At 41.6% G+C, this 27,034-nt stretch overlaps 1 protein-coding gene across 2 annotated transcripts in view; it reads left to right on the top strand.

The window, feature by feature from the left end:
* Nucleotides 1-27,034, top strand: part of LOC125886933 (microtubule-associated protein 1B-like) — a 118,914-nt gene that overhangs the window by 45,726 nt on the left and 46,154 nt on the right. Inside the window, exon 1 of one of the 2 annotated variants that reach the window (XM_049573312.1) lies at nt 10,884-10,903. The exons of the other annotated variant lie outside the window; for it this stretch is intronic. The gene's annotated coding sequence lies outside the window, so the exon portion shown is untranslated. Of the gene's footprint in view, nt 1-10,883; nt 10,904-27,034 lie in introns of those variants that run through there. 2 annotated transcript variants of the gene reach the window in all.

Raw genomic sequence — 27,034 nt, 5'->3', positions numbered from 1 at the left:
TTCCCCCCAAGTTCATGAGTGCCACTGGCTCCCATCGGTTTGTGGAACATAAAAGTTTAATGTTTGTTTCTAGTATTCGTGTCGTTGTCAAGTTGTAGCCTTCATTCAGAGTATTTTTCACACTTAGAATGCAGATGCTAAAGGTGAAGCTAAATCTAACTTACATGGGTTCTGACCATTTCGGACAGTTTTTTTTTTTTAAATTTCAGCTGAAGAAATGTAAAGAAGAAGAAGAGGTTATTTCTGGGCCAGCATTGTCCAGAAATATAGATCTGGTTCTTTTTCTACATTGAAAGCGTTAGGTGACTGATGGTGACATGGTTGAATCAAAAGTATCAAAAAGCACAACTGTGTTATAAATATCTAGTTTGAGATAGATGTACTACATATGTCCTGCACTAAATCAGTCAACTTCTTCTCCATATTTAGCACAGACTGATATTTATGGAAGAACGGGACAATATCTGCCTGCTGGGATTGGTTGTTCCTCATCACATGACATGCGGTGCGCGTTGCTGCTTTCCAAATGTTGAACTTTGTTTATCTCGGGGCACAGCAGTCACACCCTGAAAAACATGCTTGAAAAAACAGCTTGGATATTAAAAACAACTTGAGAATGCTTGAATGCCGGTTCACTCTCACTTTTGAGCACTCGCTCCACGTGTCTACATTGAAAACAATGTATTTGAGGGCACAAAAAATGCGCCATATGTACGGGCCCTTAATCACCTCACTTTCAGATTCTGTGTCAACATTTGATGAACTTCAGAAGCTCTGATTTCTGCCTCCCCTTTTCTGTGTTGATGGCTGCTGAGACTTACGGGTATCGCAGTATTCTGAACAACGGCCGGGCAAGCTCAAGTGGCAAGCTCTGGGGCAAAATGAAGTCTACATGGAAGTGCCAGAAGTGCAGTTCTTTGAATGGCCACTTGAGGCTGCCTCCAGAAACGAGTCAGTCCCCATAGACCCCCATGTTAAATTGAACAACTTTACAACAGAAATAATCATGTTTAAAGCCTGGTACAGAAAAACAGTTTTGGTCTATTTAGCTAATTTACCCCTTTATGACAACTCCAAGAAGGTGTGGTCATATATAACTCACCTGTTTACATTTTATTAAGGCTTGAAGTTATGCATAAGTAAGGGTGGGCCACTTTGAGTGACAGACTGTCCACAGATAGTGTGCTCTGCTTTTCAGTCCACCCTTCACTCCTCCACAGCGCCAGCCTCTTTCCCAAATATGGTCACTTTTGATCCAAAAACCAAGATGCCAATGGCCGAAGTCCACAAAACAATAGGTGACATCACGTTAGCTACGTCCATTATTTTTACAGTCAATGGCCATGCTAAGCTGACAGAGAAAAAATAGCATGATTTTTCTCCTGTGTTTCTGTGGAACGTTGAGATCATTAAAGAAAAAGTTTGAAATGAGTATTAATGGTGTGAAACCAGCAGCTCCTCAGGATTTATAACTCTATAAGAAAGTAAATCCACACAGCGGTGAATGAAGAGAGGCCACATACTGCCTGCTCATAAAATGCTAATGCAAGAGCCTCAGATTAATTGTGTTCATTATGATGAACAGGCACATTAAAGTCCTTCAACTTTAGCCTCATAAAGACAGTGTGGTAGCAAATATTTATGCCAGCAAGGCGGGGAAACATTGTGTGAATTAGATTCACATTCTGAAGCCCGTAAACTCATCTTGCTGTGACATGAACCAGTTCAGGTGAGGAGACATGAAACCTTTGGTGATGATGAAACTGCTCCACTTGGTGTTGGATAGATCTGAGTGAGTCTACAATGATAATGCTAATGCTAATCCAGCAGATCTTAAAGTGCAGCGTCATCATGGACTACTCTCCTGTAATCTCTCTCAGATGGTTCACCGGCCGAACACTCCCCATGTGGGCAAAAGGGAGGATGTGTTTCTGGTATGGTGTAATTTTTCAGTGTTATCTTCAAATTTAATTTCACTTCCTAAAAAAAAATAGCCAAGAAGAGGTGATTTGCCACAGTCCATTTTTCACGACCCACCTAGGACAGCTAATCCGAGAGTGCAGTGTGAGGAACAACACCTAAAAACTTCTTTCCAGGTAAAACATTTCTAATAGTTGCTCTACTTTAAAAGTGAGAAATATATGAGCACTTTAAATAATGAATATATGCTCACTTTGCTGTCTTTGATCTGTGGTGACTGTAGTGTCAAAGTACTGTTGGCTAGCTTTTGATCCCTGTCATACAGTATGTTGTACTGTCCCAGCTGCAGCAGATATGGAGACTCTTCCTCAGTGTTATATTTGAATGAATCCTCCTACATAATCCTCTTTGCAACAAAGCTAAGAGCAGCAGTGAGGCAGATACACAGCTTGTTGAATCATCTTGTTTCTTGTTGCTCTCTGTGTTTGGCTGTTATGTCATTATCGCAGCAACAGGAGAAACAAATTTTGAGAGACTTTCAGAGCCGAAACGCCTTCTTAACATTGAACTGAGACATGCAGGGAACAAATCGGAACAGGGCCAACATTCATACACTAATTTCACTCCATTGTTTGAAAGCTTCACATTTATCATTAATGCAAATAGCGGTGCAGGTTGACTTCACCTGACTGAGGAAAACATAGAGAGACAGAGAGACTGTAATAGAGGGACAGACGAAGGCATCCTTCCAATGTGGCTCATTGCGTCATACATTATTAAGGCAGCTGTTGAATTATGCAAAGCTTTGATATTGATCCCAGGGCTTGCCACCACTGCAGTCTGAGGGATCGGGAGAAAGTGAGTGAGAGTGGAGAATAAGTAAGGAAAAGGAAGATTGGAAAACGTAAGTAAATGAGGAAGACAGATGTATCCTAAGTAAGGGACTTAGTGAGAGAAAAGGACGGTGAGATGGAAAGAAAAAGACATCAGAGAAAAAAAGGAGTGAGCAGTCCACGGAAGACAAAGTTAGAAAGAGATGAAGACACACTGAGATGCCCATATGGTGTGTGACAACAGGAAAACATCCTGCATTCATCGATTAATTTCCCACCTTTGTGGAAAACTTGTTGCTTTTCAGTAAAAATAGTATCTAGTTAAAAGGTAACATAAGAAGAAATAAAGAAATATAGAAATAAGAAGACAAGAAAGTAACTTCAGAGGAAACACAAAGAGAGAAAGATTTAAAGTGTAACTTTGGTATTTTTCAACCTGGACCCTGTTTTCACATGTTTTTGTGTCTAAGTGACAAATGGGAACAACAGCTTTTGAAATGCTTCCAATATTGAGCATGAGAGCTGCAGCCAGGAGCCGAGAAACAGGCTGCAATGTAAACACATATGTGCACCGCCAAGCACTAAATGGTTTGTTTTGCCACTGACAGGCTCAGATTGTTGTTCTAAGCTGCTTTCAGACCTAGAGTTGTCTTGCTTTGGTCTGAATCAGGGACTAATTTTGTTACAAAGTTGTATAATTGCCTAGAGTTGGTTCGTTTTCTCACAGCAGCATTTACAAGTGGACCAGATCAAAGGCCTTGTGTGAGAAAGCTGCTCTTGATTGGTCAGAATTTCCATGTGGGAAAAATCCAGGAAGTAAACCAAACGTTGAAGAAGAGTACACTTGCAAGATAAATGTGACACTTTCTAATGTCACAATGGAGGGACAACTACGCAGGTTGATTTTAGCGCTGCTCATCGTGGACTATATTGCTGTCATTGTTCATTTTAGTCAAACCATACAGTTTGAAAACGAGGCGCGGCTCCAACTAGAAAACAATGTTTTGATGCATTGGATGTGCTGAATGTGCATATTAAGGCAGTACAGGAGGAGGCGCACATTAATAATCCTCCAGGACTGTAACATGCTCATGTTTAACCCAAACAATGTGTCATGTGACTGCAGTTGCTTCAGATCCAGGTCGGAACACGTTCTCACCACAAATGAACCACACCAGAGTTCGTTTGTAACCGGACCGAGACCACCTCTTCAAGAAGGTCTCTGTCCGGTTGTTTTGGTGCACACTTGAGTGTGATTGCTGTGTTCACATCTGCCCAAACAAACCGCACTTAGGGGCAAACAAACTTGAGTTCAACTGAACCAAACCAAACAGGGCAGGTGTGAAAGCACCTTTAGTGTCTGACAATTTTATGGCCAGGATCCCTGCAGAGACAGACCTTTATGTTAAAAAGTAAGATCCTTTTTTCCAACCAGAAACAGCCCTGAAATGAATATTGTCAAACCCACTAGACTGCATTCAAATTAACTGTAATTTCCAACAATCACCAAATGGTTTGCTTGAAATAAGACCTTAATTCACTCAGTTAGATTAGATTAGATTCCATAATGTTGTCAAACAGTTTTGATAACAATCTGAGCTGGTCGGTGGCAAAACAACCATATTTAGTGGACATAAATTGATGGTGTGCAGTTGCCCCAAGTGTTAACAAGCTGCAGCCCTCTCACTCAACACTGGACCAGTTTCAAAAAATGTATCCATTTGTGATTTAGCCACAAAAACATGAGAGTCCAGATTCAAAAATACCAAAGTTACCCTTTAAGAAAAACTGCTCTCTGGGACCAGCACTTTTGTGGTCCACACATAAACGACCTCCCTGGAGGGCCAACACTTCAGACCTCAGCAGCAGATAGCAGCATCCATCTCCAATCTGTTGTAGACACTCTCAGTCTGTCTATTACTGAGGCCAGTGCTGCACACAGGAACATCTGTCATCTATCACAAGCATGAAGTTGATCTCCAAGTAGCCTGGCCTGAAAGTGGTTTTTATTAGGGGTGAAATGAGGTAAAAGTCAGACTTGAGTGCAACCAGTGACGGTAGAAACACCATCTGTGCTAATATGTTTTCCTCTGCACAGTCATTGATCAAACGAGTGCTTCCAGGTGGCGTAGTCAGCCGGAGAGAGTGGCTACACCCTCATTGTGAAAGTGAGATCTTCTTCTTGTCTTCGTCTCCTTTCTAAATACCAGGAGCTCATGAGACCTGTTATTTTACTAAGAGCAGAAACCATTACCAGTGTAGAGTTAACAGAGGATGCTAATCAATAATGTGAATGTTGTTCATGCAAAGACAGTTTGTTAGTTAAATAAACAATGATGCGTGAAATGGGGTGATAATAGACCAGGTAAAGATTTCCACAACACAATAGTTTTCTCACAGAAATAAAAAAACACTGATATTTCACCAACAAACACAGGGAGGCTGTCTTTTGTTTAGACAAGAGAAGATTTATTTATTTTTTTAGCAGGCAGAGATAAACCAAGCGGCAACCTCTGAGGCTGAAAAATAAAGCCAGTTCGGAAGTGGCAAATACTGCAGTTCCTCTAATGACCACTTGAGGCTAGCTCCAGAAGTGAGTCAATCCCCATAGACACCCATGCTGTAACTTTACAGCAGAAATAACCTTAATTACAGCCTGGTACAAAAAACGGCTCTGCTCTCTCGCGTATTTCAACATTCATAACAATTGTAAAAAAGGTTTTCTTGTTTTTATAATTTACCCATTTTTATTTAATTAAGCCCCAAAGTTATGCATATTTAAAAGCAGGGCTGCTTCATTAGCCATGTTTCCATCAGCCTGTTTAGATGCGCATCTAGAAGTATCACATCGGAAAATTATGATGGAAAGCCAACATTCGAATTAAAATCCCCTGATTCGCACAAACTAAAATACGCTCGCTTTAGCCGGGTTTTGGTCGATTCGAAAAAATGCTGATTCGCAAAACGGGGGATGGAAACAGTTATGTTCTAATTAAGTCTGACGTAGCACACCTCTCTCTATGTGATATCCACACTCCGGGTCGGGAAGGCAGTAATGCATTTACAAGCTGTTTGCCAACCACCAGAAAATGTAGAAGAAGAATGCGAGACTTGTTTTGTTTCCGGTTCTGCGGAAAACTCGCGTGAGTTAGTAGTTTTCACCAAAGTCCGTACATTTAATGGAAACACACAGGCTTCGCATTTCTTTTAATGCGCATTTCCCAATGATTCAAATCACTTTTGGATGGAAACATGGCTATACACAGGCTGTCTGTGAGGCTTGAATTAGATCCACCCCTCGCTGCTCCACAGCTCCACCCTCTTATCCAAATATGGCCACTTCTGGCTCCAGAAAACCAAGATGGAGATAGCCGAAATGCTGAACTCGTGGTTTCAAAACGCCAGTCCCCAAATCCATGGGTGACATCACAGAAGCTACATCCATAAATACAGTCTATGAGATAAAAAAGTTGACTGAGCTAGCTGCCTAATATGCGCTTGCTTGCTAAGCTAGCTTAAATATAAGCTAACATTAGCTCTGCTGCCACCTTAACTCAACAGTGCTTCATGTTAAATCCTTTCTTACAAGTAATAGTCATTGAAATAATGTGAGTTATTGTGGGTTCGGCCAGCAGCAGCAGCAGCAGCAGCAGCAGCAGCAATGTAACGTTAGCCAACATAGCTAATGTAGCTAGGTACCAAATGTTAGCCAACTATTTTTGGAATATTTTCACTGCTTCACTTTACAAAACTAAGTGATCGAGGCAGCAACTCCTGTATTCTAAAATAACTTTTGTCAATGGAGTCTGGTGGCTTTGAGATAGTGGCTTCAATTCCCTGTCAGAATGGGCTGTCTGACAGTGGTGCAGATATTCTAAATATAACGTACACTTGAACTGATATGGATTTTTTAGTAAGCTAAAAATGAACCAATTGAGGCAGCGTTTGCTTATTGCCATTTCATTTTATGTTCACCATGCTGGGGTTTTTTACCTGGAGGTTATTGTAAACAAGGTAAGCCAAAGTAAAAGTATTTATATAGCACATTTCATATCCAAAGGCAACTTATAGTGCTTCTCATATTAGTCAGGTCAAGCCAAAGTTCATTATGGCCCAGTCACAAAGCATGCCTCAAAGGGCTGTATCAATAATAATTTCAGTTCAGTTTCAGTTTTATCCATAAAGCCCAATATCACAAATCACAATTTGCCTCGGAGGACTTCAGCATTTGACATCCCTCTGTCCTTTGGTCCCTCACAGCGGATAAAGACCACAAAAACATAATGTGCTGAGAGTGCTGACATGGTTATTTTTCCACTGTAAAATGTCCTGTTCAGCACATACGTTGGTCGCAATGCTTTAATAATCAAATTTGAGGGATCTTTTATATATTTTTAAAAAACTTATGTTGTGCATTTATGTTAAAAAATGAGTATAAATGGATATATAGTTGTCTCAATATTGGCATTTGCCTCAAAAATCCAGTATCAGTCATACTCCAGACTGCTGGTGATGCAAGGTAACCTCTATGTATTAATTATATGGTTGCCTGCATGCAGTTTGATCAACTAAGAGCAGTGTTTCAGCTGCGTGATTTAACTGTTGACTACACTGTGACTCAGCTTTCAGTCCAAACCACAAAAGCTCTGATTGTTTTGGTTTGATTCTCTGACAGACATTCATAAGAGCTAAACCACACCTATTTGCATCACTCCAGGAAAATCTGAGCTGTGGGTAGTGGTGTGAAACCAGGCTAGCATTGCTCTGTCTCTGTCCAGCTATAGATATGACTAAGATGATTTGTTGCCAAGATCTGGAAGGAAAATCTTTTTCCTCTGGTTGAAACTGCAGCCTTATCTGTAAAGAGACATGTCAGCTGCTCTCTCAGCTCCTGTGATTGGCTGTTGCGGTGAGAGGGCGGGCTCAGTGGGTGGAGAGGTGTGGCTTCAGTGTCTAGTGAATGGGCTCTGGTGATCTGATCAGCTGACAGGTTTTATCACAGTGACAAAGGAGATAGAGAGATGGATGAGGTGTGTGTGTGTGTGTGTGTGTGTGTGTGTGTGTGTGTGTGTGTGTGTTCAGGGGATTGTTAAACAGATCGATGGTGGTTGGTGCAGTGTACTCGTAGCACTACACAGTCAACAACACATAGAGCAAATAATAGCCAACAACAACAACACATACTAAATATTTAATACTTAACACACAAGCATGACTTGATATTATAGCCACAAGAGCAAACACAGTCACAAAGACACGCACACAAACCTAATCACATTCCTTTTCACTGGAGCATAAACATTGATCATCATTTACTTTAACGATTAGTTTAAAGCTATTTTTATGACACAGCAGCTTGGTGCAGAGAGATATAACAGATTAGAGACAGCGTGCGGGAGAGGGAAATGGTGCGCTGCTGTTGGTTGTCACATAACGTGACATTAAGTCAACAAGTAAATACAAACTTATCAGAGTTGTGGGCGGACGTTATGCACACAGTGAGTGTCAGCATTATGATTAGGCCTGTTTAGGTCAGGCTCTGCTGTTTGTGCATTATTATCTCTCTCAAACCAGGATGATGCAAAATGTACACTGTGGGCCTTAGCATGCTGCTGTAACAGCTTCCTCTCTTGTGTGAAGGCTTTCCACAAGATTTTGAAGCCTATCTGCAGGGATTTGCTCTCAACAGCATTAGCGAGGTCGGACGCAGATGTTGGGGCGTTAAGGCCCGACTTAAAGGCGGCGTTCCAGTTCATGTGAAAGGAGTTGGATGTGTTTGAGGTCAGGGCTGTGTGCAGGTCAGTCAGGTCTTATCACACAAAAATGTGAAAGCCATTTCTTTATAGACTTGACTTTGTGCATGAGGACACTGTCATGTTGTCACAGGAGAACACCTTCACTGAACTGTTGCTTTATTTTAATGCTGTAACATTAAGATTTACTTTAATTAAAATAAGATGGCTAGCCCAAATTAAACAGCCCCAAACAGAAACTGTAAAGTAGTAGGCAACTGAGATGTCCAAATACTTTTACCCATGTAGAGCATTAATGTATTCATCCGTTTTCCTTAACTGCTTATCCCGTTAGGGGTCGTTGGGATGCTGGAGCCTATCCCAGCTGACACTGGGCAGTCACTGGACACAAGCGTTGGTGATCACATTGGTTCCCATAGCAATAGATGGATCGGGTTGACTTGCATACGTACACAGCTATGTGGAAACTAGCCTTATAAGGCCCCATTTTGTGGAGGGGCCCTCAGTAACAATCCAGTTTTAGGACCTTTTTTTTAAGTAGGATTTATACTTCTGTGTTGAATCAATGCCATACGCTACACCGTACCCTACACTGTCGCCTAACGTGCACCTCCCCAGTAAACTACACATTTATTTACTTTAATTTCACAGATAAGAAACAATAAATTGTGAAGACAATAAAGCCTCCACAGCTTAGCATTTAAAGTCTTGTGTGTGATTTATCCGGGCTTCATATGAGTAGAAGAAAACGTAGCTTGTTGCTAGGCTAATTTATTCAATGTAAAATGCCATAGGCTTGTGCTAATAATATTAGCATGTTGTATTTGTGGGGAAAATGTGTCCAGATAAAGACAAGTGCTTTGTCTGTGAATGCTGCGAGTTATAGTGAAGCTGATTTGTGTACTTGTGTTTGAAGTTGTTGCTATTAAGCCATGTGTGTTCAATGTGTGTTTTGATCAACTTAACTTTACAGCGCTTCACAGAAACCCTGCCGCTGACTAGTGTTTTGGAGGTGTAACTGCAGAGTGACACAGGCACACCTCAGCACAAGTACAAATCCCCCTTTAGTTTGTTTGTTTACATGGTTCACATTTACTTGGGTGAACATAGGGGGTCATTGGGGCCTCTATTTTACTCCTGGGGCCGCCTAGTGTGGTATTCCAGCTGTGCTTTTTGTCATGTTGAGCCCTGTTGGGTTCCTTTTTGCCCTGATTACCACAGACATCGATTTTAATAGTCTCAGTCTCCTGATTTTGGTGCATCCCTGGTCCTCCCTGGAGTGTCACCATCAGAACAAAATTGTTTTGTCATTCATTTCACCAAGCCAAATTAAGTGTCCCAGGGGTGACTAAACTGTAAGGTTGCATTACCCCTACACATTAATCAGTAATGGTAACACTCTAAAACTCCCCTTGGCTCCATTTGGCCCTCTTTATAGAAATTAAATATAGAATAATCACTTTTTTGTTATTATGAAAATGATGCATCTGGTTGATTCCTTAGTGAGTGAAGTTGTAGGCTAATCCCGTTTACTCCCCGATAATCTAACACACAGTCAGCTAATAGAAAATTTCATCTGCTGCATTGATGTTTTCTCTCCATCTTTCTACAACTACTGTACCATGTTGTCTGTGATCGTGTTTGACGTATAGTTGCTGCCTAATTCATAACCTGCTGTGATTATTCTCATGATGTCATTGTAAAATTCACGATCGGCTGACAGCAGATGTTTTTATTAAGCGCTGTGAGATATGGTGCATAACACCACTCACTCAGACACACACACACACACACACACACACACACACACACACACACACACACACAGCAGCAGCACAGAGACGCTGTCTCTCTCTCCCTCCCTCTCTGCTTACAAAAGCAGTCCACCCACCCACCCACACCGGCTCGGCAGTGAATGAGTTACTGCTGGTGCAGTGTGTGAGCCTGGTGCGCCCCTCCCTGGTTGGACCGCACGCCGCTGGTCGGCTGTCTGCAGACGGATGTTGCCGCATCTCGGCGCGCTGCGCTCCGCCACCAGGCTGCGTTCCTCTCCAAATGTGCCAAATCTCCTCCTCTGTCCTCCTGTCTCCGCCTGACGCGCACACACACACACAAACACGCACCGCCGACGCTCCTCTCCGGTTTCTAGACACACAACTCTCCGGTAAAGTGGCTCATCATCCATAACGGTACGTAAACTGTTTCTGAGATCCCCCCAACTCATGTATCATGTTTGTTTTTCTGCCTCTTTTTGCACGGAGTTAATGCGACGGCAGGTTTCTTGAGTGGGATGCTGTGGAGCGACTGCTGCGTATTTTGCCTGTGTTTTTTTATCCCCAGCTTTTCTCTCTCCTCTCCGCACAGACGTGACGTTTTCCCTCAAACAACTGCGTGTCAGTAGGTTTTTCGTTTTTCAAAGATCATCTAAGCATCCAACATCCAGGAGGGAAACATTTACTTTTATGCGCAGTGTTTTGATGGCGCGTCAGGGAGAGAAATGTCTGGAAGTAATTAGGGCATGAGACAGCATAAACTCGTTAAACAATCAATCCTCTCAAATCTACCTTGACATAAGAGGACGCACGTAAGGTTCAGACGGGATTTCAGAAAGTCCTTTCTTTATCCAAAGTAACGGGATTAATGCAGGCTGACAGAACAGTAGGTTCTCATTTAACCTATTTTCTCTGGTCTGTAACAGATGTGTGTGAGCTTTAATCGAAATTAGTGCAGCCTATGCCTACTTTTATAAATCAAATGATCATTAGACAACCAAAGATAAGAGTTTTACAGGTGATGCAGCAGATAGATTGTCTTATAATTGCAAGGATGCAGGTTGGATCCCATAAAAGGAGCCTCTTTCTGCCAAGTCACTGTGAGTCCATATGGATAGATAGGAGAGATACCTTGTGCAGGTGATGCAGATGAACTCCATGCCCCCCTGCTATGGACAAGAAAAAAAACAGTTCTGTTTTCATGGTGTCATTGCCATGGTTTCCAGTTGGCATGTTGGTAACGTAATGGGATGAAGTCTCTGGGCTATGTTTTGGTCCAGAGGAGGACAAATGACTGTGCAGGTTCAGACTTGAGTGCGCAAAGAGAGGGTAGAGACAGTGTTTGTGGGTGTGTGTGTGACTGTGTGTGTGTGTGTGTGTGGATGAGGGGGATGGGTTTTGGTAGAGAAGCAACCAGCCATCATTTGAACTTAAACATAGAGAACTGGGTTTTGTGATGATTCATTCATGCCGAGGATGTTGCCATTGCAGTGAAACCATCTTTGTGTGTGTGTGTGTGTGTGTGTGTGTGTGTGTTGTGGATTGTCTGTATGATGACGATTGATGCCAAGAAAAGCTGTTATTTGTCAGTATTAGTCAGTATTCATCCTGTGTTATTGAGTTATCACCATGTTATAGACTGCTCCAGTTTCCTGTGTTGGTTTCTTGGGACTGGATGTTTCCAGTGACTCAGCAAAGGTGGTTCGACCCAGCCTCTTTGTGTGTGTGTGTGTGTGTGTGTGTGTGTGTGTGTGTGTGTGTGTGTGTCACTGATCTGATTGACTTGTCTGTCTGCGCGCATGATTATTTTTTGCTCACTGATATAAACTGTGATTGTCTGCATGCCTGGCCAGTGTCTCAGTAATTACTCTGCAGCTTGCTAATCCCAACTTTAATTTTGGGATAAAATTGGGACGTCAGCTTCTATAATCTTGTGTCATAAAAGATTTCCTCTGATGGGCAACTTTGAGTTTCAGCAGTCAGTGACGCCGCATATCAGTCCATGACTTTGTCTGAAATAAATATAAAGTAGTTCACAGTAGAAACACTTGTTTCTTAAAATCTGTATTAGTCATGGAGTCCTACTGTCAAGTTTGACTCATAACTTGAGAGATGGAGCCAGAAAACTTAAAGGGGCAGTTCATCCTTAAATCAAAAATACATATTTTTCCTCTTGCCTGTAGCATTATTTATCAGTCTAGATTGTTTTGGTGTGAGTTGCCAAATGTCGCAGATATCAGCTGTAGAGATGTCTGCCTTCTCTCCAATATAATGGAACTAGATGGCACTCAGCTTGTGGAACAAAAACATTTGAAAAACTCAACAGCAACGTCTCTTTACAGAAATCATGACCCAACCCATGTACCCAACTACACCCGCCACTGTATCACCGGCTAAGGGACGCATTTTTTGGCATTTGAGCATCACAAGCCCAGAGCCATCTATTTCCATTATATTGGAGAGAAGGCAGACATGTCTACAGCTGATATCTCCAACACTCACCAACTCACAGCAAATGATTTAGATTGATAAATAGCACTACAGGTGAGAAGAACAACATGTAATTTTGATTTGAGGGTAAACTTTCGCTTTAACATTCTGCTTGAGCTAAACTCGGCTAACTTGGCCCAGTTTAAAGTGCTCTACCGCTGCAGTATACTTTGTACATGCATGTTGTGTTAAGCATAAATTCAATGTCATTATTTGTACTGAAGTACATGGAGTGTTTATTTGAATATGTGCTAAAACTTACATCTTAGCAGAGACGTCTTTGATGCTTCCTTTAGAGCAGAATCTGGGCCCTGCGGCATGTTAGCAATCTTTGATTTGCCAGACTAAGTTTAGCCCTACTTTCTGGCCCGCCAGAGAATCAGCTGCGTAACAGGTCAGCTTACATTGCTGAGTCACCTTGTAGCATTGTTTACTTACTTGTTAAAAATCCCTGCAGCAGTGACACTTAAATAGGCACTGTTGTATAGGGCTGGATATTGGTACTGAATACCTTTTAAGGTATCAACCGAAATAACCCAGAACCAAGTTGTTTCGAAGTTTCTAGAGTCAAGTGATACCTGCTTTTGATCCTTTTTGTACCCAGACTAAGAAAATCAGACTATTTGTATGGTTTTGCTCGCAGCCAATGACCGCAGGTGCTCTTTGATTTAATACAGTGTGTGATTGGCCCACTATAGCAAAAAGTACAACCCATACAGTCTGTGTTGTGGTGAAGTCGAGCACGGTGCGTTTGACGGAGTTAGCAGTTCAGCATGCCGAGATGTCAACAAAATGTTCGACAGCATGCTCCCATTCACATGAATGATGTGGGGAAAAAAGGTATCAAATGAAGTATGCTATTGGTATTACTTCAACAGGTATAGGTATTGGTGCGAGTGTAGTATTTCTTTCCTACTGCTGAAGTACCACTGACTAAGGCAACTGAGGAATGACGTACAATTAGCCTACCTGTTTGGCCTGCCAGTGAATCAACAGTTAGTAGTTGCAGTGAGAGTGCTGAGTCACTGTTTGACATTTGCATCCTACGATTCAGTCCTCACATCCCACACCGACGCTACATAAATGCAAGGTTTCTGCATTAAATATGGAGAGTGCTGTGGGCTATAGAGAAATAAATTGCTGTAGATGACTTATCAAATCATAAAGAAATGTTTTTAGTTTTCTGTTGATACCTTCTGGTTTCAGTCAGACATCCAGCAGTTGTACTTGTCTTTTATCCTAAAACAGAAACTCTGCGTTCATTAATGAATCATCTTGGGTCTCTTTTATAAAACATAATCATGATGGAGTTTTGAAACAGATATGCTGTCGATAGCCCTGCAGGGAGTGCTGATGCTGCTGTACTGTTAGGTTCCTGAAGCCTTAGACATTGACTAGTGTTCCAGTTAATGGAGCAGCTGAAGCATAAAGGTTAGAGCAGGTTTTAAACCACAAGACAGAAATCTCGGTGGAGAAAGGAAAATGAGTGAGTAGCTGTTATGTTTTAACAACGTCCACAGAAAGTGCCTCTGAGCCGAGCATCACATTCTCATCATTCATGATTTATTAATGTTTTCACTAAACACGTCAAAAGCAAAATATGACAACACTACTCTTGTTGCCTAGAGCTGTTTTTCAAAAGCTGCATGCCGTCTCAAAAAAAAGATTTCTCTGTGTCCATTTTGAGTCGTAAAGCAACAAATTTATGAAACAAAAAGTGAAATTTAATCAGATATCATTTTGAAAACCACTGTTAAGGGTTTTTCATAATAAGCACATAACTAATATAAAAGGATAATAATGTGATCATTTTAATTGATCACTGTGATCAAGTTGTCCTTTCTTCTACCCCCCTCTTTAACAGGAGGTCAAAGGTGAGGGTCGGCTGGAGAACAGCTGTTCTGATGGGTGTTTTGTCTTTTTGTCCTTCAGCAGTGCAGGTGTTTGAAGACATGGAGGTCATCCAGTTAAAATATGGATTCTGATTAGGGAACCAGGCTCAGACTAAGGCCTTGATCATACATAAAGTGTTTTAGCAGCTGGAGGTGCCATTTTGTGGTTGTTTTTAATGAGAGTGAAGCTCTTTGCTCGCTGTTTTTGCATTGTGACGTGCCTCGCATTTCTGTGCTCTAGCCACCTGGCGTTTTTGCTGGAGCTCTCTGAACTCCTGGAGTTGAAAAAACCTCAACTCAAAGCAGAAAAACGCCCCACGTCATCTCTTTTTCATCATCTTTTTCCCAATTGTCCAATCAGATGATTTGAGAGGTGGGCCATCTCAGGTTGTCATGACAACAAGCTTACAGTTGGTAAACAACGGACAAGAAACTGGTGGCAGTGGTTGCTGGATACCCAGAGCTATACGGCTTGACGATTTTGACAGTGGGCTGTCAAACTGACCCCGAGTCATCCTAAAATATACCTGGAAACAGCCACCATGGAGGAGAAGCTCCTGGACCAACTGGAGGTACTCCCCATGATCCACCCTCTTTTTTTAGGGTCTCACGTACCCACACAGATCTCTGTTTCCCTGTGCACAACAAACTATTTACTGACAGCCTCTCACCCTCAACCAGAGCTACAGCAAGTACCCTCTGCCTGAACATTTTAGGAACTAGATACTAATTACTGGCTAATAACTAAAATAAATTAATAAATAAACGGCAAACTGATTACATGAGAAGTTTAGAATAAGAAGGTGAGTCCATGTTGCCTGGCAACAATAAAAATGCACAGCAAGCGTTTTTTTTTTTTTTTTTCACAAGTGGCATTTACTTAAAAAAAGGCAGTGCGGCATGCCTCGTGTTTTGCAACCTGCAAAATGCTTTCTGTGGGATCTAAGGCTATAATGAGAAATAGCAGCTCAGCGTGAACACTGTCTTGGGAGCACAGGAAATTAACTTTTTTATCCACTGGCCACTGTACCTGGTGGCTTCCAAAATCTACTGACACTCAATAGACAACCATTGTTTTTTGGCTGGTGAGTGAAGCAGATGTAGCAGCATATTTTACCAGCATTTAGCTGGTGGCTGTGCTAATATCCAACCCTGAGCACGGTGGTGGGAAAGATTAAAAAACATCACTGGCACTCACAGATAAATAGTCCTCTTATCTATCATAGACTAAGGCTGCAACTCATGTTTAATTTGCTGATTCTTGTGTGGGCAATGTCCAACACTGTTTCCTAAAGCCCAAGGTGACATCGTTAAATTGCTTGTTTTATTTTTTTATCAGCAGTGCAAAACCCAAAGATATACAGTTTGGTATTATATAAGACAAAGAAAAGCAGCAAATCATCACAATGTAGAAGCTGGAAAAAGGGAATGCTCACTTTAAATTCACCTTAACAATTTAGCGATTATCAGAGTAGCTACTACTCAACTAAACTTCAGACCCAGAAACAAAACAGGCACATTTATTGTAAGAAAACTGGCAGGTCGTTCCATCTTTTATCTGACTCTATCCCTTTACTATTCCACCATTATTTCAAGCACATTTGTACTTACTGCAGTTATTATTCTGGTATAATTTGCCTCATCAGACTCAACAGCTTCTCAAGAAGGTGCTTATTTGTTAAGCTGCAAGGATTTGGGCTTGTTGATGGAGACAATGAACTGCGCTCGCTCTCAGATTAGCTGCTGGCTGGCTTAACACAGCAAAGGGGAGGCAAGCGTCTGGGGAAACTGATCACATGATAGTGCAGGCACCTCATTTAGAAGTTCATTGATTGAAATCATACTTGCGGACACACACTTAACTCACAGCTGTACAACACACACTCACCTCTATCCCATTATGGTTTAACCACTGCCCATTATAAAGCCGTCATGACTCTCCCAGCACCACTTGGCAGAGCCCACATTGCAGACCACTGTGATCGTTGACATACTTCATTAGGTCGTCTTATTAAAGTATTAGCCGTCTTATGTCAATGGATAAATGCTCGAATGGGGACATTAGATGGATTTCCAATTAGTGACCAACTTGATTATGTAAATGCAGTCGGAGGGCAGCTCCTGAAATCGGCTTGAACCGGCTTCTCTCGCATACCAGCTGGACTTTGAACGATCCCCTTGGGTCGACAAACTGTCGAAAAGAGCTGTTGTTACTCATTTCTGCATGTAACAAAGTCTGCTGATCTGCTAATTCAGCTTAAGGTCACTGCTTTACCACCACTACTTCTACTACTATCACCATTACTCTCTGCAAACTTGACATGTCTCTCCCCCCAACACCTGCCTCACAAAGCAAATCATTCAGTTGTCATTATCTGCTCTCCGCAGGCCCAGCAGGGTAGTCAAGTTGTTAGAGAGGCAGACTTCTTGCAGGAGAGTTGTGGCTTTGATGCCAGCTTCCATCAACACCAATGTTTTTTTAAGAGGGGGGCAGACACAGACACTGAGCTTCTACCTGCTCAGTTCAGATAAGAGCATCAGCTAAATGCTGAAATGTAATTCACAGACATGGGGAGTGTGTCGCATTGTTAGATGGACTGGGAGAACACTATAAAGCCGATGCAGGAAACTGGCATCATTTTGCTGCTGGCTCATTCCCTGAAGAAAACCGGTCTGCAAATTGGTGTCGTCTGTGTCCATTTTTTTTTGTTTGTTTTTGTTTTAGGCTCATCCAACAAACACTTGGAAACTGAAATACCAGCAAAGAGGTATTTTTAGTTCAGGTATTTTTAATTAAAAGCTGTACCAGATAAGACATACCATATTCTTTTTACAGGATGGGACGCATGTTTTTTCATTTGACCCATTTTCAGTGCTGTTATATATGCAGAATCAGCTTATACAGTATGAAATATGAAGAGACAAGACTAGATTAGCTATTCAATTCAAAACCTGCTCAAAATACAAATTTCTCTTGGACATATATTTTTTTAACCCTATTGCTGTCCTCACAAATACGTTGTGTGGCACAGGGAAATAGTGCTTAATTTGATTAAACATTAAAGGGAAGCTTTGTTCAATTGCAACCAGCTCTGGGTCATCACAGTGTGTACAGATGAACAGTGTTTGGCTTCCCCCCATACGCTACGAGTACCTGGAACATCTGGTCATTTGCAGGCGGACTTCAGTGACGCATTGCGTGTCACTCGATGGATTTTTTTGCCGGCACATGGGTGGGATGCACAGATGCTCCCAGCATGGGGGGAAGCCAAACACTGTTCTGCACACACTGTTCAGAATGCAGTACCACAGAGCCGGTTGAGGATTGGCAAAGTTTTCCTTTAACCTAATTAACATTAAACAGTGGACAAACAGCACTTTACTGTAGACAAGTTGGAGGTTTTTAGCCACTCTGGATGTTCTGTGGATGACAGTGTCAGTCAGTCCACCACTAACAGATTGCCATGAAACTCTTAACAGTCATTGTTCCGAAACAATGAGTCCAGGTGGATTTTTTTTCCAATATTTTAGATAAGAAAATGTACATGTTATGATGTCAACTTATATATCACAATATACCTTGAAACCAGTATATTGTTGCAACCCTACACCCTTTGTAGGTAGCAGCTAAATTAGAGAACAATATGGAGAGAGACAGGAAGAGGTGCATGTTTGGATATCAGGGGACAAAACCTTTGTTTTCATTTCCACAACGATGTGACAGAGGTCTAATTCTCATCCTCCTCCTAATGGCGAGGGAGGTGTGTGTGGAGCCAACAGTCCGCTCAGCAGTGGTCCAATCAAATGCAAAGGATTTGATTTAAATCTCTCTTCTGACTGTGCATCGATCAAATAGTCAGTTTTAGTTGGAAATACGTCACAAAACAAAAGCTGAGGACGCTCTGACTTCTATTTCATGGGAACCTGGGCATCACCATGTTAGCATTGTTGTTACGAGTACATTAGCGTGCTGACGTTAGCATTTAGCTTAAAGCAGTGCTGTGCTAAAGTACGGCGTCACAGAGCTGCTAGCATAGCTTTAGCCTATTGGTCTTGTTAAAGAATCAGTGTTTTGCTTTGATTAAATTCAGACAGTCAGATAGAGTCAAAAAGTTTGAGAACAAGCAAATCATAGACCAAAGACGTTCAAAAGTTATCGACATACTGTTCCTGCCTGTCAAAGATCAATTTCATTTTTAATTTGCTATTTAACAGGTGTTCATTTGAGATCCTTAATGTGACGTTTAATAACATGTTTTGTCTTTTTGCTGAATTTTATCTCATGAATAGATAGTACTGTATGTATCTGTACCATATCTGTACAGTATGTTTTAAATCTAGAGTCTGTAAGCAGTCGTCAGTTTCCTCATCACTGCGACGTGATCATACAGTTTTTCTGTCTCCATTTTAAAGGCGTAGTCCGTTCTAGACCGTCCCCTTCTATTGGGTCACCCCACCTTCAGGAGAAGCTGACCTGCCAGAAATATTTTAGCTTTCAAAGGACAGTTTTAGTGTCCCATTTTTTACTGCTGTGTCAGAGGGAACACTGAGCACTGCACTGGTATATTTGGGGGGCATGAAAATTGCCTTTAACACGCGGAAGATCATTACGAAACACAGTCGGGCTCACAGTCATAAATATTGGTACTGACTTTCCTAAAGCCTCACTGGTCAAACCCTGACGAGGTGAACCTTTTGTCTGAGCAACAGTGTCTTTATAAATGCTGCATTTTTTTTTTGTTACAGTATAGTTAATCCTGTCTCCTGCCGATGTTTATGTATGATAAAGTAGTGCTAGTTACATAAATAATCATGCACAAATCACCATCACTGCCGTGTTAAATATAAATGTCTGTGTATTATTTCTGCTTCTGAAAAACCCTGGGTAGTTTTTACGAGACAAAGGAGGAGTACAGAGAGAACGGGTACTGAGCCGAGAGTCTCGGGACTGGTCGACAACAATGGAGAAAAAGGGGAGGTTCTGGCTCGGAGAATGCAGCAGTGAGCAGTCTTTGCAGTGTTTCGCACCTCCCTGTTTGCTCTGCTGCTTTAGCCGGCTCTCCCTGCTGCTGGAATCTGTGTGTGTGTGTGTGTGAGAGAGAGAGAATGTACAGATCTGCAGAAAATAGCCATGCTGTGTTTGTATTATATTTATGTAAAGAGAGACTGTTTCGAATCTTAATGCAGACCAATGCGACGAACTCCTCCGCCCCTCCCTCCATTCTCTAAGTACCCCCTGCTGTGATTAGAGACTCTGTTTTTCTGAAGAGAATATAGTCTCAAGGTGCATGAGCTGTTTTCTATCTCTGCCTCATTGGCTTGATGAGCTCTCTGTCCTTCTTTACATTAGCTGTCCCTCTGTCTAATTTTTATCTTTTATTTTTTAACGCTGCAACCATGCGACCCACATCCAGCAGTTCTTAAACATACAGCCACCAGCGCCAGTAGATCAGAATTAGGGACACACAGGGTTAAAAACCAAATATTTTTGTTCAGTTTCTCTCTTTTTCTTTCCACGCCCTGGGGGTTGTAGAGCAGAAATAGAGAGATGTATGAAGTGAAGGAGAGTAAGAAGCATCATTATGCAGCTTTTTTTTTTCGATGGAGAGCAAGAAGACTGGGTGAAAGCTGCAGAGATTCAAGCATCTGAATGACAAAGCAAGAATAAGAGAGAACGAAAGAAGATGGTCTTATACAGAGCGCATTGTCAGTGAGGATGGAGAATAAGAACAAATAACAGTCTGAACCGACTGCCTGATACACATATTGAACAAAGGAGGAACGACAATGACTAACACAGACGGACAGAGACAGACATATAGGATAAAGAGAGAGTAGTCACACTGCAGACTGGCAGTTCGATGCTGATGGCAGCCATATTGGGCCAGAGTGCGGAGGTGATGCCTCAGTGTCTGCCGTCGTTCCCCTCCACCATCAAAGGGGGAAGAGCAGCAGCAACATTGATCCCTCCATCAGGAGTCGCTCCCAGAGGACCCCAACCTTCATCCCTCTGTCCACTCTGATCTGCTGACAGGGACGCCGCTGTGTTCCCAGTGTGCCTGACACGCCCAGACTCTGAGGGGACGGACCTCTGCAAGCCAAGCAATGTATAGGCGCTGTGCATGCGAACCTTTTTCTGCTTGTTAACAGTTTCTTGTGACACGTGCTGCATTTCTGCCTCCATTTTGTTGTTGTATAACTGACCAAAGTTAGACAATATGGTGACAAACCACTGCAGATACAGTGAGCACTGAAGGATCATTTTGTTTTATTACATCATTGGTTTGTTTGTTTTGGTCATCAATAGGCATTATTAATAGTTAATTGCTGAGATCTGGTAATGCAGTGACATCGCTACATGAAGTTCAATAGTGGTCAAAAACTCGAGCGATCAGATAATCATACTAGTCTTAAAGAAACTCTCAAGTTGGTAGTAGTGTTGTCAGAAATATTGCTGTATCGACATTGATTATCACAGTATTGATACACCGGTACCAACTGCACTTTCTCGCTCTCTCTTATTATGTCAGTGTTTACTGCAGTCATTTTGTTATTTTCTGCTGCTAATCAAGAAAATAAAAGTTGCATTATCTTGTCATAGCCTTATTATATTTATCTTTTAATAAGAATATTAAATTGTGTGCCCTCAATGTCATTTTTTCCCCTGCGGTATCGAAAATGGTATCGGAATACCAATATTTTTCAAGGTATTGTACCGAAGTGAGAAAGTCCAGTATCATGACAGTACTATTTGGGTAAAGGAAATGACAGCTGGGGTTGTGCATGTGCTCAGTTTTCCGGTGTGGTCCAGTGAGGGTTATAACTGACTGTTACTGCCATTACTGATGAATAATGTGGTTTACATATTCTGGCTAAACAGTTGGCGTGTGTATCTGATTGTTTCCTGGGTTGTTGGAGTCCATTGTAGCGATTACTTTGAAGAGTACAATGTTAGAATAGGGTAGGGTAGGATATATCTTTATTGTCCACCAGGGGTGGAAATATGTCTTCGGCTCATCATACATAAAAGACAACAATGTAAAAAGCAGACAGTCAGTAAAACAAGCAAACAAAGTCGAGACAAATCAACACATTAAATCAGCTCATTTTCTGTCTGGGGTTTAAAACTCACCAGACATGTTGTTGAGTTAAGGATACTGATGGCACTTGGGATGAAGGAATTCTTAAATGCATTTTAAGTTGCCAGAGGGACTCTGTAGCACCTCCTGGAGCTCAAGAACTCAAACTGGCTAAAGAGAGGATGGGAGCTGTCTGCCAAGATACTTCTCGCTTTCTTTCTTGTCCTTTCTGTAAAGAGTTGGGTCGAGGGCTTTTGTAACCCGCCAGCTATTTACTTGCCATTGTCACAATCCTAGAGAGTTTATTCATGGACTTACAGTTAATGAAAATGTATTGTAACTGATACATGATGGCTACATCTAAGAAGGACCAAAGTCAAGCATCATTGGTCACTCTTGACGTTTGGATATAGCTGTATGACAAAATAAACCCAGTTCAAGGTTTACTTACTAGAGTTGTCTTGATTTTTTTCAGCTGTATCACATGGTCTTCATCAGCAGACGAAGTTTGGTCAGTTATCGTAGAAATTGTGAGCTCGGTTGCACCTCATTTTTAGGATTTCTTGTCCTTCTTGGCTCAAAAGCTGAGCATCAAATGTAATGATTATACTAGATAATAGTTTGACAAAACAGTCCCAACTTGAGGTCCACTTGCTAGCTTTTTCTGGAACTTTCAGCTATAGCTGAAAAAAACTTTGTGTTATGGAGTTACTGATGTGGCAGAGCTGTCTTGGTCGCTCTCTGTTGTGAACATTGTCTTCTACCATGTAGCATAGTGTCCAGAGTTTGCATACTGTAATATACTGTAATACGTCACCGGAAGTAGTATGCAATTCAAGTACAATTGGTCTCATACTAGGTTTTAGCCATAAAACCTAAACCCAAACCCCAAATATCTCACATCTTATTTTAGCCCACTAAATAGCATGTTAGTATGTAATTCTGGACGCATCCATTGTCTTTATAAGTGGATGGAGTTTGCTCAGTTGTCATAGAAATAAATCTGTCTACATGTAGTAGCACAGCATTTTCAGGATGTCAAAGTTCTTTTGAAGATACTAGTTTGACAAAACAGTTCCAACTCAAGGGTCACTTACTGGCTTTGTGTAGGGCTTTCAGTGTGTCACATGGTCTTTGTTGAAGACCCAAGTTGAATAATCCTTTAAGATCGGCATTTAGTTTTTATCTGACATATTTTCTATGTCTGCCCTAGAGAGCAAGGGCTTCTTTCCAGCACCAACACTCTGCACTGATGTTCAATAGTCACACAGGAAGAAATCTGTAAAAAAACATATCCAAATTTTAGCCACTATGCTAGCATTTTTTCCACGTTTGTCCATTGGGATTTCCGCAACTACACATCTGTTATTTTGTGCGTGCAGTCACGCAAGCATGGGAGTTGAAATTGTTGAATGCTAGGAAAAAAGTAATACCTTTTGGTAAATGTAGGAGGTTAAAATTTTCAAACCTTTGTGGTTAAGGAGAACAGAAACAAGGCTTTGTTTTTCTACAGACCAGAATGTAATGCCTCAGCATGATATGTTATTATTACTGTAGAGCTAAAAAGGTTATCGAAATGTATTCTGGTATATGTAGGAAAATGAGTGAGGATTATGGTACATAATGAAGGTGAGGTCACCAGAACAGTAAATCAAAAGAACTCCTTTTGATAAACTGAGCATTTGAGAGAAACTCGATCTTTGCAGTTGAATTTATTTTCCTCAGATCTGGACTGAAGTTCATTGTGCCACTGAAAAATGTTCTACTGCTTCTCTTTTCATGAAGCTGCTTGGCTTGTAGTGAACACAGGCAGCGAGTGTGGTTATTAGACAAAACACGAACAAGAAACACTGTCTGTTTGTAAAAAATGATGAGGTTTAACCCGAGGACCTGCATATTGCTGAACATAGCAGGTTTGAATGTGCTCTGCAACCAGGAGATGCAAATGAGGAGGGAGACGATAACTAATGAGGAGCCGGTGTCCATGGTAACCTGTCCTTCACTTAACCCTATAATGTGAAATAACTTCTCTGGTTTGTAACGTGCTGTGACAAAGCTGAGACACACTCCTATTTTTTTTACACAAAAGTCTTAGATTAGCTGAGGCCTTGGTGAGTCTTTATTAGTGGGTTTCTGTCAGAGTAAGGGTCACATTTTTCAAATATTGGACTCTTAATTTTGCAATTTAAATCTTCAAATCTTCTTGCAGACTTTTAAACCTGCAACAATAGATTGAATAACATCCACCATGCCAAGCTGCACTCTTAGAAATAAGGGTTGCAAAAGAGTTCTTCCTGAAGAGCGGAGGTTCTACCCAGAACAATTTGCTTCTGAAGGACACTTTTTCGAAGAAAGGGTCCTTTGTGGAGCCCTTTTCATCCAAAGAACCCTTTTTGAAGAAGCAAATCTTCAAGGATTTTTGAAGGAAAGGGTGTTAAAATATTCTCACCCTTCAAAAATTCAAATGTTTACCCCTGTGTTATATGGTATTTTTCAGTGTAGATCTGAATACCCTTGGTTTATTTTACTTGTGTTCTGCCATAGTTGATATCTTAACCATTACTTCATGTCATACAGTACTACATGATCTGGTTGGGTATCCGGTACTTGGTATTTTGTAGCCGGTTCTAATTTGGTACCAAGTTTTGTTTCTCAACTCTACTGTACCACTGAAATAGTAAAGGCTGTAGTAGTAATTTCACGATCACTCCCTAAAGACAAACTTGTGAACCATGAGTGTTCTAGGTTGCTGGACCACATCGGGCCCGGCTGGTTGGAGCCTCATGAAGCCCAGTGCTGCTGCATCCCTTGGCCTCAGGCTAACATCTTAAACTGAAACCATTACTAGTGAGATAGTTCTATGGGCATTTTTAGAGCCCCCCTGGGTGAGTTCTAGATGAAACCCTTGGAATACAAAAGGTTTCTTGGTAGAAGAGCAAGAGTGGGTTCTTGTTAGCACCCTTAGAAGGTGGAAAGTGTCTGGACAAATCCCCCAGATACCCCTTTTCCACAAGTCCTGTTCTGGACTATTTTAACCTTGGTGCTGTCTAGCGAACCTGCAGGCGTTTCAACCAGTTTTGAGTGGAACCATTGTAATCAAGGATGTATCATCAGCTGACGGCGTTGCACAATGCACAATGGAAGTAGTAGTCGTAGCAAGGTGGCAGATCCCATTGATTACTTAATGAGACCACTAAATGCCCTTTTTTTTTTCTTGATTGTTGACTTCTCCATCCTTCCTTTCCAACCTGTAGACTATGACACGCTCACTGATGTCGTCACGGTTCACACTTCCGGCAGAGGCAAACCTGCTATTTTTTGGTTCCAGCTGGGAACCAACTTTTTGGGTTCAAAACCTTTTTATTTTTCTTCAAAATGCTTTGAACTGTTTAAAATTAGGTGCAAGAACCAGAACCAAACTTGTTCCATGTTGGTGGGAAAAGGATAAGAGAGGGTTTTGGGTGAAACCATCACAGAAGAAGGGTTCTCTGAAGAACCTCTCATTTACCCCTTTTTCACCAACATGGAACTGGTTCCATTCCATTTCCTGCATTTAATTTTAAACCATTCAGAGCATTTAAAATAGATAAATTGGTTCACCTCAACATCAATGGGTGTGTCATATTCTACAGGTTGGAAAGGGAGCATGGCGAGGGCAACAATGGAGATGTCAAGTGAGAAATTGTCGGGGAAAAAAGAGCATGCAGTGGTTTAATTAATAGTTGATCCATACTTGTTTTTGGATAAAAATAAATATCTGTAATCACAGAACAAAAGCTCTCAGGTAATTAGTACAGTCCACCACTTTGCTATTACTGTTGACATCAGTTGTGCCTTGTGCAACGCTTTCTGTTGATGACTCATCCTTGATTACGATGGTTGCTCTCGAAACTGGTGGAAACATGAGCTGCTTGGCAAGTTAGCATCAAGGTTCAAGGAATCATGAGTGGAACCAGTTCAAGATCCAGAGCTGATTTGGTGGAAAAAGGTTGAACTATTTAAAAATAGTTCTAGGTATAACGCTTTCTGTCGGGTTCTAGGCAGAACCATCTGAAAGGGTTGCTGGTGACATCTTTATCAAAGGTTCTACCAGCAACCAAAAAGGGTTCTTCTGTGGCGATAATCCTAAATGATTGTAGTTAAGAGTGTGGATAGTCCTGAAATAAGCATGTGTGCATGTTGATCCAAATCTAGTGAGTAGCAGAGCCAGGAAAGAAACTGGAACACGCAGCTCTTCTTCTTTTATTATTACTTTGAATTGAACGCAGCCAATAAATAATAGTGAAAGCTGAAGCTGTGTGCTCCAGTTTCCTTTTGAGCTCCACTAGTCACAGATTTGGATCTACAGTGGCTTGTGCTTCTCTGAGAGCCTCTACTGCATAGATGCAGTGCTGTATAATCGCAGTATAGCCATTCAAATAGAGGAGTTTCTGTATGTGTTAGACTGGATCAGCATCCCAGTCATCTGCCATCCAAAGCCACGTATCTATGAGGCTGTTGTTTCTGATAAGCTCTTATTACCAAGCGGCCAGCCAGTATGTTGAACCCGCACACTGGCTGTTTTAAAGCCACCTTAAGCTGAGAGTAAATCCCTGAGGGCCGATGCCGCTCACTCAGGAGCTGCTGCAGAAAAAGCTCCAAACAAATAGCAGTCTATCTGCAGCCAATTTAACAGCCTGTGCCTTCTGAGTGGCATTTTTTCTTCACCTCTCCATTCCCATTTTCTCTTTCTCGAGCTTGTGATCTCCCGAGTTTTCTCCTTCAGGGACGAAAGCTTCTTCTCCCCCTTTTCCATCGCTTTGGGTTTTCCCACCTTGAGGGATGGAATATCTTGTCATTGTGTGAGAGAAGGTCACGTCGACACTTATTTTTCATAACTGTCGTCTCCCTTGCCTGTACGCGCCTGACCCGCAGACCCTGTCTTGTGTCTGTCACCATGATGAATGAGACGTCCCTGCTTGTCAACGTATTGCTGACAACCAGTTTATAATCATTGTAGCTCTCTCCTGACACCGCAAGTCCTCAGCAGTGAAATTGAGGAATGTCCTTTTTTAAAAAGATGTGGGCATGTGTGAGTGAGTGTGGGTGTGTGATGCTGCATATATTTATGTCAGTGCTTCATGCTGAAAATAAAGCTCTAAGAAAGTCTTCAACATGCTCATCTTATTCCAGCTTTAGGCAAAGTTCCACACATTGACATGCTGCAAGTATGCTGGGTCTAACTCTGGGATGTGTTGTATAATGGATAATGGACAAGCACCGCCACACTACACTGGACAGTCTTTGAGCACTGTA

This window comes from Epinephelus fuscoguttatus, linkage group LG4, assembly GCF_011397635.1.
Source record: "Epinephelus fuscoguttatus linkage group LG4, E.fuscoguttatus.final_Chr_v1".
NCBI lineage: Eukaryota > Metazoa > Chordata > Actinopteri > Perciformes > Serranidae > Epinephelus > Epinephelus fuscoguttatus.
Note: the sequence above shows the minus strand (reverse complement) of the source record. Positions and strands in the feature narration are given on the sequence as shown.